This window comes from Monodelphis domestica, chromosome 8 (assembly GCF_027887165.1).
Source record: "Monodelphis domestica isolate mMonDom1 chromosome 8, mMonDom1.pri, whole genome shotgun sequence".
NCBI lineage: Eukaryota > Metazoa > Chordata > Mammalia > Didelphimorphia > Didelphidae > Monodelphis > Monodelphis domestica.
This window is the reverse complement of record NC_077234.1, coordinates 20,396,910-20,412,407: the sequence shown is the minus strand read 5'-3', so window position 1 is coordinate 20,412,407 and position 15,498 is coordinate 20,396,910. Positions and strand designations below refer to the sequence as shown.

The following is a 15,498-nucleotide window of genomic DNA, read 5'->3' as shown; positions in this document are numbered from 1 at the left end:
CTTTAAAAAGAAGTTTTGATCCCAGGAGAAAAGCAAACAGTCTTGAATTATTTCATTGTGGTCTCCACACAAAGGAAAACCTATTCCTATATAGATCTAATAAATGCATACCACCTACAACAGCATACATTTTTAATATTTTCTAATTACACGTTGCTAATTGCAATGTTGAATACATGTCCTCAAAGGTGCTAAAAAGAGATTAAGTCTATGAATTCTTCCTCTAGCCCTGAGGCATCTTGATTTTTTCAAACCTTTTGAAGTAGGCACCTAGACCCAAATATCTAGAGTTTTTCCCTAAGACAGAATTAAGGAAGAGATACATTGTTTTGATACATTTGAGAGAAAGTGGCCATAGATAAGAAATATGCTTGCATTGGTAGCTTTTTGATTTGTACCCATGAAAGAAATGGTCTTTTTGGCAGCATTCCCCATGTACACACACAATGACAAAGGTAAAAGGTATCTTGATGCTTTCCAATATGGAGTTCCAGCGGTCTGAGAGTTAAACTGGAAGTAGTGGGTTTTCTAAGTCTAGGAAGTAATTTATACTTAGGATATCAAAAGGAAAAAGGGAAGGAGGGGCAAGGGAAGAGAGTCATCTTCTATTTGTCTCATATCCCTTTTGCATTAAATACTTTCTGTGTTTGATTTATAATCCTCCTAGTGCAACTGCTACACAATGTTGTCAAGTCTGACCTCCCAGAACAGAGTAGCTTTAGGCCACAGATTGGAAGAGTTGAAGCATGGAAGACAGAAAAATGCAGGGTACAAAAATCAAGCCCTCTGAACTTCATTCATCCATAAAACACTGGATCCTATCAGGAGTTAGAGAATAGGTTTAGGCTCACAGAGATATTTGTTAAGACCCTAAGGCTTCCTGTGTGATGGCATGGACAGTCACCAGTAATGGAAGAATTGATGTTTTCCTTTCTGTTCCATTACCCATCACAAACAAAGAAGTTGAGATGAGTAAAAGACAGTCTTGTTTTCAGTTCTATAAGAAGCCAATGATCATGGACAATCAAAAGATAAGCTTAGAAATTAGTGTTTTAATGAAGTATAGTTTTTCTTGAAGACCTTTCTATCTTCAAGGATGGAAGCATAGTACAAGGGGAAGGTACATGGACTCTGGAATAAAATCCAGCTGAGAGGAGGGAGGAAGGAAAAGAAGGGGGAGTGGGAATGAAAGGGAAAATTTGAAAAGGAGAGGGAGAAGGAGATGAGGGAGAGAGAGAGAGAGAGGGAAAGGGGGAGAAAAGGCAGGAAGAAGGAGAAAGAGGGAAGAGGGGGAAGTATAAAGGAGGGCAAGAGAAAAAGAGAGAGTAAGGAGAAGGGAAGGAAAAAAGAGAGGGAGAGAGAAAGAAAGGACATAGAGAGGAAGAGAATGAGGGGAAGGGAGAGGGAAAGAGAAATGAAGCACAGGGAGAAAAAGAGGAAGGGAGAAGGGGAGGGATGGCATGAAAATAATATGTAAGGATTCCTTATGATTATGCTAGTGAAGGGCAGGCTCTGACTCTCCCAGCTGGAAAGTCTTCAAGAATGGACCGGGAGACAGCCAGTGTCTTCTATCTAAACTAAATTCATAACCTGGGTCTTTGAATGTGTTTTTTAAAAATATTGATAACTTTTTCAATAAGATTAGTTACTTTTGTAGTCCTATGTATTTCATATTGTCCATTTGAAAACATCACTCTGAGAGGGAGACCATAGATTTCACCAGATTGCCAAATACATTCAGGACACAAAAAATATTAAGAATGACTTGACTGGCTAAAATCAGAGCAGTTCATGTTTAATGCAGTCACTAGGTGATGAATTTTTAGCCAGGAGAACTCCCAAAGATCATCTGCTAAGCCATGGGAGGCTTACAATACGTCAATAGAGGGAATAAGAGGACTGAGGAAATCTTGATCCTTTAAGTATTGAAGCAGTGAAACATATTTTGGCTGAATCTAATCAAACTGATTTTTGTATCTACATCAGCCTGGGGATGTCTTCTGAAGGCTTTGAGACATTTATCCATGAAATGTTATAGGCTAAACAGCTTCACACTTGAAGTGTGAAGACACTAATGTAGACCCAGGAGAGATACAGAATTATTTTAGCAGCATCTTCACCATCCTGTGGAGTAACATTGTTCCTGCTGTTTCCACCAGGGTGCTGACAGTCTCAGAGGAGTAAAGAGGGCATATACAAGAGATGTTATGAAGATAAATTTGACAGAACTTGGTGATTGATTCAATGGGGATTGAGAGTGGGAGAGATGAAGATAACACCTAAATTCTGGAATTGGGTGACAGGGAAGATGATGGTACCCTCAACAGTCATAATAAAATTAGTATTTTGGAGAATGGCAATAAGTTCAGTTTGGGGCACGTTGAGTTTAAAATATCTATAAATAAAGGACATAGCTGGTTTGATATGGGTATGTAGTTGAATATGGAAAACTGGGCATCAAGAAAGAATTAGGTCTGAATAAATGGATCTAAGAAGTATCTGAATAGAAATGGTAATCAACCAATGAAAACAAATGATATCACCAAGGCCAATTGTATAGAAGAAAAAAGAGTCAAGGGCAGATTTGGGGGAAGATGAAGGCTAGAAAGCAGGACCTGGATAAAGATTTAAAAAAGACATAGAAGGTGTAGTCAGGTGGGAGATGAGCCAGGAGAGAGTAGTGTTTTATAAACCCAGAGAGAAGAGACTATCCCAGAGAAGAGAGTGATCGCGATTGACTAATGCTGCAGAGTGATCACAAAAGATAAGGATTGTGAAAAGATCATTTGGCCATTATGAAACAATTGGTAACTCTGGGGGAAACCAGTTTCAGATGAATGAGGAGATTGGAAACCAGACTGCAGAATATTAATAGGAGAGTGAGAATAAAGTAAGGAGAGACACTTATTAGCAAAAGAAAGAAGAAACATAGTATGGAAGAAGCTAGTATGGAAAGGTGAATCAAATGAAGGTTTCTTGAGGATAAGGAAGACAGGCATTTTGTAGGTAATAAGGAAGTGGTTGATAGTAAGGGAGAGACTGAAGCGTACTGAGAGTGGTAATGATAGAGGAGACACTACTGGAAAAGATGGAATGGAATGAGATCACTTGTGCACCTAAAGGGATTTGCCTTAGCAAGAAGAAGGGCAACCTCTTTAGAGGGGTAAGGCAGAGATAGTGGCAGCAGATATTAGGGTGATATGAAATTTGGAGGAACATAGAAGAGAGAATTCTCAGTGAAAAACCTTAAATTTTTATATTATATGGGGCAATGTTCTCTGCTTAGAGGGTGGGGAGAGAAGGATTTGTGGGAGGGAGATTAGAGGAGAGATGAAAATATTTGGAAAAGTCACTGTGGTGAATGGGTTAGTGAGTTAATTAGAGAGGTGTGAAAAGATTACTATGTCACAGTGAGGGCCTAGTTGAGATTATAACATTTATTAACATAAATTTGTATTTATTAACATAAATTCATAGTGGTTCCATTCAGCATACTTTCACAATTTTATCCAGATTTATTCAGCAGCTCTTGGATAGGGACAAAGGCGATTTCAATAAATGTTTCTTAAATTGAATTATCTGAAGATCTGTGTACTTCGCTCTAGTTTTCTATGGTAGCTTTTTTGTTAAAGATTCCAAATTGCAAGGCGTTTCAAGTATAAACAGGAAATAAAAGATGTAGGAAGATTTTCTAAGGAGGAGTAAAATGGACAGTGTGGGTTTGTGGCTTAGTTGGTTTTAGCCTGTGAATTTATCAGAGTAGAAGCAACGTCAGTTGGTGCATATCATCAACTCTGTCATTTAGGATCTCATACAGGGAATTCCTTGGGACCACTACAAGATCTGATGATCACACAGCCAGTATATGCGAGAGGCAGAACTTGAACAGAGGTCTTTCTAACACCCATGTTAGCCCTTTATTTACTGTCATGCTGCTCTCAACATTAACAGCACCAGTCTTCAATATAAAAATCTGGTGTCTAGAGTGAGTTTGAGTATAAGAATGAGAGGGAAAGAAGTTATCCTGTGGCTTTATTGATTCAGGGATCTCCCAAGCTAAGGAACTGTTCTGTAACTATACTTTTAAAGAAGTACCTAGAGAACAGGACTGATTAAGGGACTTGCCTAAGGTCACATGGTCCGTATGTTTCAGAGGGGAGATTTGAACCCAGATTTTTGAGGACATAAGATCAGCTCTCTGCCTACTATACTGTACAGCTAAGGATGGCTCTGTCCAAATGTGGAAAACTTAAGGGGTTGTTAAGATCATTAGCACATTAGCTTTTGTTTCAAATAAAATGAATAAACAACTCCCTTGCTACTTTCTAAGTAGTATTGCTGCTTTTATCTGTCTTAATAAGGCCATTAAAATGGAGTTGTCAAAGTAATAATTCCTTTATTCACTCTGCATAGAGAAAAGACCCTGATATTTGCTTTACTTCAAACCTTCTTCCAACCTGCATGGCCACTTTGGGATGCTTCGAATGGCCCTACACGGTGCTCTGAACTTAGACAAGTCCCATATGCCCCTTCACAAATAGGGAGATTCCGCTCTAAAAGCACAGGTCTATCTCCAAATGGGCAGCCCACTCTACAAAGACAAAGGCCTGTTCATAAATAGCTTTCCACAGTTAGACCAGAGCATCTGTGCAGTCATTCAGTCTAGTTTCAGAAGCCTGTTCTATTGGAGCAGCCCAAAATTGTTAGGAGAAGGAAGGGGAAGCACAAATTGCCATTTGGGAGCCTTGAACTGTTTTGTGCTTCTTCCATTCTAGTTTTCCTTTCATAATTGTGGGACTTTTGAAGGATATAACTGTAGCATGACATCATCCTTGACAATCACCTGATTCTGTCATCAAGGACAGAAAATATTGTGGACCCCAAACCCTGAAAAAGGCAGCTTTAAACTATTTGCTTCTGGGGGTGGAGTTGGGGAACAACAAAAAACAACAGAAAAACAGGCACCTCTTCAAAAGGCCTCAGAGCTAAAGTGGAACTGACAAAGTGCCTCAAATCCCTTTGGCATTAAGTTTTCACTCTTCTTTCCCTTTTGAGTTAACAGCTTGTGAAAATAATAATGTGATGATGCCACCTTATATTCCAAAGACCTTAAAGCACCATCTCATTAAATTTATTTTTCAGTATGCCTTTGAGACTGATAAGGAGACTGTTGTGATTGGTAGGGGAAAACGGCGGGGGTGGGGGAGGAGTGTCAGATGATTTCCTTAAAGTTAATGAAATCCATCAGGATCAGGGTTAAGGATAGAACTTGAGCTCTGCTAAATTCTCTCCAGTCTTCATATCAAACAACACCGACTTGTTTGTAATATCCTGATTTGTACCCTTTAAGTACCCTTCAGCCATGAGTATGGGTCCACAGAGTCATTCAGAGGAACATGAGTTAGGGACCCCAGAGTTCATGTAGTCCAACCCTTTCCCTCTGCAAAGGAGAAAGCTGAAAGTTAGAGTTTTTGTCCAAGCTCATAGGACCAGAAAGTATTAGAGATGGGATTTGAACCCAAGTTCTTTGACTACAAATCTAGTGTTGTTCCATTGCATCCCCTGCCCTTCAGAAGATCAGGTCCATTAGGAGGCACATAGAATTCATCACTAGCAGAATTTGAACTGACCTCATTACTTTCTTTACTCTGACCTACTCTTCCTTTCCCCAGATTAAATAATATGATTTTCTTTCACCTTTTCTCCTAGAATCTTTGTTTCTTTCTCATCCTCACCAATTTTTAATCATTTCTGTGCCGCCTTGCCAAGCTCTAAAGCTCAGAATTAGGTCCAATACTCTAAAAATGTTTGATGCTATGAGAATACAAGTACAATTTTCTTAGGACCCTAAATTCTGTGCTCTCTTCTGTATCTCTCAGTATCTCATGCATTTTATGTTCCTGCCAAGCTGACCTTCTCAGTGTTCACACCTTTGTCCCTGATGCCTGGGATGTTGTCACTCCTCACCCATACCTATTAAAAAATCTAGCCCCTTCAAGGTTTAGCTCAAGTACTATTGCCTTCAAAAGACCATTCCTGATTCTCAGTTGTCTGTGATTTCCCTGCAAACTGTTTTATATTTATCCTGTAGTTCCTTATTATCTGTGACTATGGTGCATCATCTGCCATTAGATGGTTAACTTCTCTTTTTTTGATCCTTTGCTTTCCGTCTTAGAACCAATACTGTTCATAGTTCTCAGTGCAGAAGAATGGTAAAGTTTAGGCAATGGGGATTAAGTGACTTGCCCAGGATCATATAGCTAGGGCATATCCAGATCCAGATTTGAATCCAGGACTTCCTGTCTCTGGTCTAACTCTCAATCCACTGAGTCACCTAGCTGCCCCCACAATGTAAACTTCTTCAGGGAAGAAACTATCTCATTTGTTTCCCCTCTTTAGCACAATGACTACTTTATGGCAGGTGCCTAATAAATTTTCCCAACTGATTGATTAATCCTTGTTAGGGAAGGGGAAGGGTGAATGGGAATGTCTTCAGGGCTCTTTTACTTGTTCATTTTCCAGATTCCCATTCCTAAATGGGCTCATTCCTTCCTTAGTGCTCCTTATCCTGCCCCTTCTCATATTTTTTCTTTTTTTTTTACATTTCTATTTCTTGATTTTCACTATTTTCCCTCTCCTTTCTTTTTTTCTTTCCTACCTAATCAAAAGTGGTTTGTGGGAAATATGCTCACGTCTGGGTGAATTCTCTGGTAACCTTTGGTTTTCTCTTTGTCTTTATTTAAATCAGTCAATCATATAAACAAAAACCATCCCAGATGGTATCTTTCCCTCATAGTTAACTATGAGTCCCACAAAGTCTATAGTCAGAGGGCCATCTATCATCTTTGTTGAAGGTCAACCCACCTAATGCTCTCCCCAGTTTAATTGCTTGCCTGCCATTGTCCATAATGCATTCAAAACCTAGAATAATGGCATCTTGGGAGACAGGAAGGATCTCAGAGGCCATCTCATCCAGCCATCTCCCAAAGCAAGAATTCCTTCCATATCATATCAAACATACAGTCATTCAACTCTTCCTAAAATATTTCCAGCAATTAGGAACTCATTGCATAAAGGTTTGACTATTTCACTGCCAGATATTTTTTTTTTTATAAAAACCCTTACCTTCCATCTTGGAGTCAATACTGTGTATTGGCTCCAAGGCAGAAGAGTGGTAAGGGCTAGGCAATGGGGGTCAAGTGACTTGCCCAGGGTCACACAGCTAGGAAGTGGCTGTGGCCGGATTTGAACCCAGGACCTCCCGTCTCTAGGCCTGGTTCTCCATCCACTGAGCTACCCAGCTGCCCCCTACTGCCTGATAATTTTAAGTATTAGTGGGTGCTCACTAATTGGAGGATGGCTAAATAAATTGTCTATATATAAATGTAATGAGAGAAATGTGAATAACTCAGAGAAACATGAGAAGACATGTATGAACTATTGTGAAGTGAAGTGAAGTAAGCAGAACCAAAGGAATAATTTACACAAAGGGCTAACAGCATAATAAGAAACAAGATCAAAAGACATCAGAACTTTGGTCAGTTACATCATCAATTTAGATTTCAATCAGTTTTAGATGGCCAGATAGCACTTGGTATAAGACTTCAGGTACAGAATTTGCCACACCATATCATATATGTCCGGCGAATACATCTTTGTATGTGCATATATGTTCTTTATGTAATTATTTCATTGTTTAATGGCAAAATCATTAGAAGTACAAGTAATAGAGGTAGGACTAAATAAATTAAATGTCAAATTAAGTAAAATGGAGGCATTCGAGTAAATCTTTCTATATACATTTTTGTTCTAGTCTGAAAATATGACTATGTGATCGCTAAGCCCCATCCAATTTGGTCAGTGATCTGCTTTTGGATTCTAATGTCCAAATACATACCATACTACCAGACACACCTGTTATTTATGGAAGGAAAGCCAGTACATTGCTACAACACTCATAGCCCTCAGTGGACTAAACTTGCCTCTCTTCCCATGACCTAACAACCTTGGGTCTTCCCTAGTCCAGTTCTTTCTTGGTTTTACCCACTGGAATAGCACCTGGCAAGGAATTTCATGCTGTAAAGGAAGATTTGCAGTAGTTGAGGTAGCCTTTTAGTGTGTGTGTGTGTGTGTGTGTGTGTGTGTGTGTGTGTGTAAGCACAAGTACCTATGTAGGAACTCACTGGAAGTGGGTGTGGACTGGGGAGAATGTTGCTCTGGAATCTAAAGAATGATCTCAAGATCAACACTCTCCTTTTAGAGTTGAATTGGCTGGGGGGTGGGATGTCAAATTCAATCACAGAATTATATTTGATCGATAAGTCAGCTCCATTCATGCTTAGCTATCAAGTATTAGAGCTTAGGGGCGGGTTTTATAGGCATTTAATGATGCCCACAGAGTCTTGAGTTCACTTGGGCCACAAAAGCCCTCCAAGGATTTGTGGGCCAAGGAAGAAAGACTTGTGAGAACATTTTTACACTGGCAATTTCAAAATGCCATTCAACTGAACTTAAGAACTTCCACAAACATCTGCTGCCACCAGAATGGTAGAAGGGAGGGAGGGAGGTGGGGCGGTGGGGAGAGGCATGTTGATAGCTTTAGATTGAGTGGCTGTGAAGTGGACTGGGCAAAGCCAGACATTTGCTTGCTTTCAGGTGACTTATGTGGTTTCATGGATGGCTAAGAGGATATCACAAATGTTTGTGGTTTGCTCTGCAACAATCATTTCTGATCCAATAAATATGTAGAGAAGCACATCCAAACCAGAGAGAAGCCAAACAGCTGTGGTTATAAATCCAGAGCCATTGTCAAAAGGGCAACACAAGTTGAATGTTAACCAAGAGAGAATAAATTACTGAATGAGGGGCAGCTGTCCCAGCCCATCCCTAATTAGAAAATAGATTTGAATTACAGCACAAATCTTGGATCGAGTCGATCACAGTATTACAGCCTAATGAGTCAGGATGATTTATTCAAACTTCACAGGCAGAATTGAAAGGGCACAGCTCTTCTTAAAAGAGCAATCAATATGTAGAAACCCCAGGTACCTGCCCCCTGGTGGTGTTAAAGGCACTATTCACTCACCTATAACAACAAACTCATTTTAAAAGTTGGAAAGAAAGGAACCTAAGACAGCAGGTATCCTAGCTTGTTCCACTATCTTCCTTTGCCACTGATCTATTTTGAGTTACTCTCCAAGTAAACATGCAGATGTTTTCTGGGACACCAAACTAATGAAAGTGTACCTCTTGTGTCTGAGAAATGAAATTTAGACTCCTCTCCTAAAACTCTGAGCAACATCAATGCAGAAATGCCATTTCCAGAAAGCAGGGTTCCCAATTATTCAATCTAACAAACAACAGTAATTCTTTTGGAATTGCTTCTACCTATGAGGATTACATATAATCATGTTTTGGGCCTTATCTAGGCAATCTATATTTACATGACTTTTTTTTACCTTTGAAATGGAGTACAAATAGGGAGGGAATTAATAGGATTTTACATAATGAGATTATAAAAAAAAAAGATGTTTCCCAAAATTGCTTTTAAAAGAAAAGGTTTAGCACAAATATGTTCTTCTGACTATCCTACAATACAGGCTTATTAATTTTTTTCTTTACAATTCTGACACTAATTTACAATCATGTAATTCCAGGAGCATTATCAGCATAGCTAGATCTGCTAGTTGTTGAACTTCCTTCTTTTAAAGTGTTTAATTTCTCTTTCCCTTTCTTTCTGTCTCTACCTCTCTCTGTCTCTGTCTCTTTTTCTATCTGTCTGTTTTTCTCTCCCCATTCCACTTTATCTCTACATTTCTATTTTCGTCCCTTTTCCTCTCTGATTATAACACCTGAATTGCATTATTAAGGCATTATTAAAGAGAAATAAGATGACTTTTTTCCATCTTTAAAAAAATTTGAATTTTGAATTTTCTCCTTTTCTATTGATAATAATTTAATATACTTTTAACTAAGCAAATACTTCCTAATGAAGAATGAAAGCATATTTGGTATTACAAAAGACAGAAACCAGGGAGTTCGTGCCAATCTCTTTACAAGAAGATATCACTGTATTTTCTAATTAGAAAAACTATTTTATTTAGCTTTGCAGTGCCAATTTTTTCAAAGGAAACAATAAGAATTTGGAAGAGATCTTTGATTCCAGACAGTTATTTCCTCTGTTTCAATGTTCCAATTAGTATCCCATGTTTCCAAGGACATAAAGACCCAACAGACTAAACTTATCCTCACCACATACTTGTGAAGTATTGACATGACCAATAAATGTAAATCCAAAAATAGCCACCTTGATTGATTAATCCTGAGTCAGTTATTCAGTTTGAAAGATAATCACATTTCCAAAAGTAGTAATCAAACACTTTCACAACAAAATAGTATCAGAAGAAAGTCATGCAAAATATTCCCATATCATCCACACTACTTGTATAAAAACATTAATAATTGCTCTCAATTTGAGGGGTAAAGGGAAGACTGTGACTGCCTTCAACTTGGCCTCCTCTAAAGCATGGTCTTATGTCTTTGTCAGCAGCAAGTAAACATGGTTCATGTAAGATAAAAAATATTGTGTAGCACTTACATTGTCAGATTTTTTGTCCTGGCCAGACTCCCATAGGATTTGCTGCTGTCCTGAGCTCTCCATGGTGCTGAAGAGAGTGACCCTTGCCCATTTGAAAGGGAAAAGTTGTTTATTTGGAGTACTGGAGAAAGAAATCCATGAAGTATTGTGCTAGAAAGTAAACTTATCTGAAAATATCTCTAACACACACTACAAAAGAAAGTGTTGCTGCCCTTCGGTTATCCAGTACAGATCTCTAGCAGCCCAAAATGAGACTGTACAGCAGAAAACTTCCAACACCAACAGAAAAAGTGATGAGTTCTTGAATTTCATCAATTTCCTTCAAACTGAAACATATACAACAGAGAGAAGCCAGGATTCTGAACAACTACTTGATCCTAATGCAAACCCCAAGCTCTCTTCAGTCCGAAGCTGCTAGTGCTTTTCATCCTGTCAGATGCTTGTACTTCTAAAATAAATAAATAAAAGGAGAACCGAGGATTCCACAGCTGCAATGTACAAACTCTCCACACTTAGGGTTGCTGCACTCCTGCCATTGCTTCTGCTTGCTGAGACTTAGCACAGGCAGAAATCAGGCACTGGTGGCTTTCACAGATTATCTCTTTCTGAGACTGAACTGTTAGGGAGCCACATGACACCCAATGATGTCATCTCTAAAACAGGTCACAGTGGCTGCTGTATGGAGATGAAGCCTTTCTAGTGAAGCATTTGGCATAATGATTTCCTTGAAAACCCACTGGAACTAAAGGGCTTGGTCTTTTGCTAACACACTTAACTCTGAAGGAAAAATCAGACTGCAACTCATATACCCATCAGAATCACTATGCAAGCCATTCTGCTCAGGAAAGGAATTTCGATGCAGAGTTGCTCAAATTTTAAAAGGGGGTTTCCTATCCGCACTTACAGAGAACAGTTGTGACAACCATGGGAAGAAAGAAATGTGCTTTTAAAACACCTTGTTTTTGCCAGATGTTTTCTTAAAATCAGGTACCATTTTTAACAGTCTGACAATTACAAGATAAAAATGAGTGGGTTTAAACTTAGGATCTAACCAAATATATCTTAACAAAGTTGTTTTTTTAACTGCTTCTGTAAAGCAAAAGCTTATGATGATGTCTTTTTTAATTTTCAGAAAGTATCTTTTTCATGATGCATAGATTTTTCTAGTCTAGAAAATCATGAACTTTTCAGTCTTTACTCATATGGCTTTTAATTAGTCTGGGTATATAATTGGTAATAGATATTATATGTAGATATTGCCTTTAGTGACTTATTTGTGTAGATTAGGAAATAAAAGATTCCATTTCATGTAACTGATAAATTTAATGCTAGCCAGACTACTTAGTCATACTCTAGAATGTAGAATTTTCTGGTTATAATTGGCATTCTCTCCTGCTAATGTGCAAAACATCTTATCCTCTTTTATGTATGTTCATTAAATAACTCAGTGTTAGAAATAAAGACCACCTCTAAACTAATTTGTTCAGTTTTTTAAAAAGCAACCATCAACACAGTGATATTCTTACTTGAGGAAATTTTCATTTTATATAACTCTGGGTAATTAATTTAGTTCCTCAGTTTCCTTAATGTAAATTGGAGATCATAATAGTACCCACCTCAAAGAATTCTTGTGAGTGTTGAATGAGTTAATATTTATAAGGTGCATAGTAGGTGCTTGATAAATTCTGAGTCCTTTCATATATATGTATGTATACATATATATTGTAAACCTTAAAATTTCTTAGACTTATAAATGTTGGAAATTTCACCATTGGGAAATTTCATACTTGAAAAATTTCTTACTGATAGTCTATTGGAATGTGAACTCCATTGGCATGGGAGGTTCCTTCTCCTCCCTTCTTAAGATTACTTTAGGATAGAAACCTTTTGCTGAACAATGGAAAGGGCTGCAGTATAGATCAAAATTTAATTATTCCAATCTCCACCCTACTCAGGGTAACAGGATTTAGGAAGGGCTGTAGCAAAGGGTCAAGATTTAATTATTTGAGAATATGACCTTCAACAGACATGTGCAAAGCCACAGACCTCTGGGCGGTCCTGGGTTAAGCTAGAGCCACCATTGGCACAGGGAAGACATGGACAGTGATTGGTAGATGTGAGAACTGAGGGGAGGGAACTTGGATGTTTTCCTTAAAGATAGCAGGGTCTGAGGACTGGGGGAGGGTTGGAGAGTTTTTGCTCTGAGAGGTTGTGCTCTGAGAAGCTTGCTCTGAAGGAAGCTGGAGGTGGAGGCCCCTGAGACTGTTTCTCCATTTTGGTCACGTGAGTGATAGGGACTGATCTCTTTTCTTTGCCTCAGCTATCTAAGGGCTTGGGTCTTTTGGCCCAGCCTAAACAGAAGGGGTATTTAAGCCCTATTCCCTTCTCTCCCCTTTCTCTCTCCCTCTCTCTCTCTATCTCTAATACCTTTCTTCCTCCTGTTTGTAATTAAACTCCATAAAAGGTTGACTGCTGACTTGAGTTTTCATTTAGGAATTACATAGCTGAATTCCTTGGCGACCTTAAATTAATATATATATATATATATATCAGTCTTTTAAAGTGATTTCCTTGTCACAATATGAACAAAGACAATAATGCAATTCTAAATTTAACTTAAATATATTATATATAATATTTATGTGAATAAAAGCTTGGAGACTAGTACAAGAGGTCAACTTTTCTTCCTGACATAATCAAGATAGGGATTCTCATGATTTTGCTTTTTTATCACCAGCACCCAGCACATACTAGGCATCATAAATGTTTTTTAAAGTAAATATTTCATAGTACACCAATGTACAAATAATTTGCCAAAGTTTATCTACTCTGTTGTTAAAATAGCTGAATAAAAAAATAAAAATTCAATGAATCATATGAATATAGGTTGTTGAATCAATTTTTAATTGTTAAGAATACTCTAAAGTCAAATTAAATCCCATCTCCTCCTAGAATCTTCTCAATAGTCTATTGTGCTCCCCTTTAATGCATTTATAAGCAATACTCTGGATTATTCCACCTGTCTATGGTGGAATCTCATCCTCTGACTGAACTGTAAGCCCAATGATGACTTTTGTTTTTAAATTTTGAGTCTTCCTCAATATGTATATCAATGCTTGATAAATAGTAGGTGCTTAATAATTGATTACAGGTGTATGGGGTGTTCAGGGAGGGGTAGTATCTCTAGTATGGAGGGCTTGTCGTGCCCTTCTAGGGCAGCTCTCCAGCCTCTGACCCCCACCTGACACCCAGCTCTCACTTGTGGCTCCCAGTAGCTGCTAGCATGCGGCAGCGGCCACACCCCAGGCAACGGCTTCGACAGGCCGGCTAAACCTTGTGAGGGTAGCCATAGGGTCGTCATCGACCCCTGGTGAACCAGGGCTTTGCTCACCCAGCATGTGAAGACTGCTTCGGCTGAACAGACGGAAGAAACCAATAAGAAGTTTCAACGGCTGAGATGGTGACTCAGCAAGGCACTGTGGAGTGCTCAGGGCATGTTGGAGCACAAAAGACAACACGGCCATCCACTGCAGCTGAGGAAGTCTCCAGGTGTAACAACTTTTCGTGCCACTGGACCCAGGCTTCCAACACCGAGAGAGTGGGACTGTCTCTGTGCATTGACTCTTCCACTTAAATCTCCTTCACGCACAAGTGTCTTTGTGCACACTCATCTATACACCATAGATGAAAATGCACAAAGACAATCGTCATCCTCAGTTCTGGAGAGATTACTACTAATGATTGATTGACTTCCAATTCTAGCTTGGAAAAAATGAATGGAAAAGCTATTTTCTGTTTCCTTATCTGTTAATATGAGGCACTTGGATTAGAAAAGGAGTTCTTAATGTTTTTTCTATCCTGGACTCCTTTTGACAGTCTGGTAAAACCTATAAACCTCTTCCTAGAATAATATTTTAATGCATAAAATAACTTACAGTGGATTATAAAAGGAAATTAATTATACTGAAATATAGTTATTAATTTTTTTTATAAAATAAGTTCACTTGACCTTGTAGTAAGAACTCATGGACTGGACAAACTCTGAAATGTAATACTAGGATTCTCGATAACCCTAAGTGGAATATGCATGTATAGAATATGATAATAATAGATGTTATGTAGCAATTTAAGATTTGAAATGACCTTTACATATTTCATTCAGTTTAATAAATATTTATTCTGTGCCTGGCATTATGCTAAGTGCTAGAGATACAGAAAGAGACAAAAGGCAGTCCTTACCCTTTAGTAGCTTAAAATTTAATGTCAGAAACAATATGGAAACAAATATATACAAAGTAAGCTACAAATAGGATGAATAGGAGATCATTAACAAAGGAAAGGCATGGAATTAAGAGGATTAGGAACATTTTCCTATAGGAGATAGGATTTGGGTTAGGATTTAAAGGAAGCTAAGGAGGTCAGTGGTTGGATTGGAGGAAGGATAGTATTCCAGTCATCTGTGTACAGCAAGAAAGGTTGCCCAAACCCAAAGAGATGGCACATCTTCTTCCTGGAACATTTAGGAGGCCATTATCACAGGATCAAAGAGGATGCAGTGGAATTAAGATGTAAGAAGGCAGGAAAGATAGAAGGAGGTTAGGTTTTGAAGGTCTTTGAATGCTAAACAGAGCACTTTGTATCTGAAGCTAGCCAGAGAGACACTGGAGATTACTGAACGAAGGTGGGAGAAAGCAGCGTGTATGTGATATGATCAGATTTGGGTTTTAGGAAAAATCACTTCTACTGGCTGAATGAGGAAGGGTTTGGAGTGGAGGCAGGTAAGCCCATCAGCTGATTATTGCATTAATCCAGGTCTTGAATGATGATGCCCTGGACCAGGGTGGAAGCAGAGACAGAGGTTAGAAGGGGGGAGGTATATGTGGGTCATGTAAAGGTGAAAT

The 15,498-nt window shown here is 38.6% G+C and overlaps 1 long non-coding RNA gene across 1 annotated transcript in view; it reads right to left on the bottom strand.

The window, feature by feature from the left end:
* Positions 1 to 11,188, bottom strand: part of LOC130455942 (uncharacterized) — a 32,206-nt gene extending 21,018 nt beyond the window's left edge. The window contains exon 1 of the long non-coding RNA XR_008914237.1: positions 10,598 to 11,188. This is a non-coding gene — a long non-coding RNA (uncharacterized LOC130455942). The remainder of the gene's footprint in view (positions 1 to 10,597) is intronic.
* Positions 11,189 to 15,498: the final 4,310 nt, after the last annotated feature.